This window comes from Thunnus thynnus, chromosome 24, assembly GCF_963924715.1.
Source record: "Thunnus thynnus chromosome 24, fThuThy2.1, whole genome shotgun sequence".
NCBI classification, from domain to species: Eukaryota; Metazoa; Chordata; class Actinopteri; order Scombriformes; family Scombridae; genus Thunnus; species Thunnus thynnus.
The window spans coordinates 1,994,178-1,997,328 of NC_089540.1; the positions used below are offsets into that span (position 1 = coordinate 1,994,178).

At 42.7% G+C, this 3,151-nt stretch overlaps 1 long non-coding RNA gene across 1 annotated transcript; it reads left to right on the forward strand.

The window, feature by feature from the left end:
* The first annotated feature begins 1,368 nt into the window (after positions 1-1,368).
* Positions 1,369-1,874, forward strand: LOC137177327 (uncharacterized). The gene is made up of 2 exons (XR_010926072.1): positions 1,369-1,455; positions 1,531-1,874. It is a non-coding gene; the product is annotated as an uncharacterized lncRNA (long non-coding RNA).
* The last annotated feature ends 1,277 nt before the right edge of the window (positions 1,875-3,151 follow it).

Here is a 3,151-nt window from a genome sequence, read left to right on the forward strand (position 1 = left end):
CCTTGTTAGCATGTTAAATGATGGATCGTCCTCTTGGAGTATAAGGGGCCTCCGTACCCCTGCGTCTCGGAAACCCCGGCGCCCTGCAGTCGATGATAGATTACCTCGGCTTTATCTCAGCCGGCTGATTATTCCTCCTCTATCATGAAACCTAAATCTTAGCGGGGATGTGATCGTCTTGTAATGTGGTCTGAAATAGCTTGATTATGCTCAGGTTCATTTTTACTTTGTTATCAGTCTGGATTACACTCGTCACATTTCAGCAGCAATCTGTTTGTCATTACAGGTGATGCCATCATACTGAGACTTCCTGCTTGAAAGATGTATCGCGGAGGCAGGAGATGCACCTTCATTACACGGCGTAACCCTAATAGCTGTCACACAGTTGTCTTATTTGCAGGAGACATTATGCATTAGATATAATCACGATGAACATGACAGGAATTAAGCAGCTTCCTCGTTGGTATCCATATCATCATCAGCGAGAGAGCTTCAGGAGAATGACCTATTTAAACCATCTATCACAGCATTATTAAGCCAACAATCGCTCACACAGTAAGATACTAATTACAAGACATATTTTACAGGAGGAGGAGGAGTATTTTAAAACATTGTCCATTATTACTATCATTATTAATAATCACAGCTGGACTGTATTGCTGCATAAAATCTCGTCATAATTCAGCGTGATGTCTGACCTTCAACTGGGTATGACAGCAGAGATAATCGAATGACACACTTCCTTCTCAGTTGCTCACGTGTGTGTTTTCTAGTCTTCTGGTTCTGTACCTGTTCTCCAGTTGAGGACTCACACCACAGCGACATGAGGGAACATGCAGGAGCAGCGACACACACATCCGACTGTGGCTCGGTGAAGTTTAGATTCTACATCCAGGTATAGATCTTCAGATCAATGAAAATCTGCTGGGAATTACTCAGTGTAGAAAATCTGGATAATTAATTAGCAAAGTAGCACATTTACATCAAGTCAGCACATGATTTGCTAATTTTGTAGGACTGTTTTGTCCAAACCTCACAATATTCTTACGTTTTGTTATCACATTTATTTAAAGAGTGCTTTTGGGAAACCTCAACTTAAAGTTGCACTGCAGCATATTGCATTTTTTTTCTTTAATTTGTTGCAAACTTTCCAATGCTGCTGTTCTTTAATATCTAAGCCATGTTCCCTAGTTTATGTTTCAGAGGCAACAGGCTGTTACACAAATGTTTGTTAAAATAATGTCACTCTAAAAGATCCAGCTGATGGGATAATGAGATAACAGAAGTCATTGTAACATTGGTTTTGGGTGTGTGTGGGTGTGGGGTGGAGGGTATGCGTCAGTGGGCTGATTGAGGGCAGGTGTGTGTGTGGGTGTGTCTCCACTCTGTTGTCTTTTTACTGCCACCTGCAGCAACCATTGCTGCCACTCATTCTTTGTGTTTCTCTGTGTGCAGGTATTATATGCGTGTAAAAAGTTAAGTGAATATCAAAATCATGGGCAGTGATTCTTTGTGTTTCTCTATGTTCAGGCCAGGCTCCAGGCGCCATGTCTAAAGATAAGTTGGCTTCCTGAGTGCTGAAGTTTGCTGCCAGCCCACTCCATGATGGTGGCTCAGAGAGTGCTGCTGCATGATGATGAGGAAAGTGTACACTGACTGGAGGAAGCAAGCAAATTGCAGTGCAGCAGACCCTCGGCCTCAGACAAGAAGAGAGACAGTGAACCTTGGACTGTTTTCCTTTCCCTTTCTGCTCATTGTGATATTGACTGTTACTTTAAAAAGTTTAGAAAAAGAGTATTGCAACAAGCTCCAAATATTCCCCTATGGTTTTGATATGTTTTATAGGAAAAACTGAACTAAGCTTTTAAACCTTCTCTGTTATGTGGTCTTTTGCCCTTTATAGAGGCTGGAAGGTCAATTGTTAACCTGCAGGCATACTGCAAAGTACTGCAGTGGGTGTTAGAATCATGAAAGTGTTATTCAAATATATTCATAAATGTAAAAGCATGCATTATGCTTTATAGAGTATTTAACCCATGCCAGAGACTTATCTGTTGGGTTTGTCAACTTTGAAGGGCTGTGTCAGCTGGACTCACAAGTCGGTCTCTGAGCACTTTGCTCAACTATAGACTAAAGACAATCTCCCAGCTTTCATTGTTAAAACTGAGTGGAAACAACTAGTTTAAAAAAAAAAGACTTGAAGTCTAGAACCAATACAAAGTCTTTAGAGCAGCTGTTCATATTGGGGCGGTGACATGCAGTTCACTATGGGGGGACAGCATCATTTCCAGTAAGATGAAAGGTAAGGGGTGTAGGTTTGTAAGCAGCTATCTTGCATTTAGAAATCCCGGTAGGCGGGAAGAATATCTAGTACAGAGAGGCTAGTGTTGGCTTACTGTTACTACACAGAAGCACAGGATATTTTTCAGTTGCAACACACATGATTAGAGGCATCCTACCTGGGATGGTGTTGCTTCTCCTCTCCCTAACTAAGGTGAGGTGAATGAGGGGGAGATGTGTTGGATGCTCACGTGTCTTCCTCAGCCTCTATCTCCTCTTCTCTCATGCCTTTTCACCCGTAAAGAGCAACCTAAGCATCTCCACATTGCTCTACTGATACATAGGCTGTTTCAGATGCATTTTTATTTGTTGATTAGAGGCACTCCACCGGGGATAGGGTTGTCTCCCCAATCAGGTGAAGTGAATAAGGTTCTTCCCTGGCCTCTCATTTAACTTTCTTTGCCATAACCTCACACTCTCTGTGTGTTTGCCACGCTGGGTGCACGGGAACATGCAACAAGGCTTCTCATTAAGTGTTTTCGCAGAGGCAGTCTGCCTGGCATGTGGTGACTTCTCCTCTATTCATCTCATGTGAGGTGGAGCTCGGGCACAGCATTGTGGCTGAGATTTTTCTTCAAGGATGCTATGCGCTAAACATGCCAGCCACACATGCTCTGTGGCAGTGAAATCAAAATGAGAACGGTATGTATGCCAAACATTTCAGTGTTTGATTAACTACACTGATACTGGGAACAGAGTGAGGACCCATTTCCCGCTGAGAATGACTTTTTGCATACTATCGGTGAGTGTTTCATGCAGAAATTGAGCTATGCCAATCTCCTATTCCTTTCCACTCGTGTGTGTAACGGGT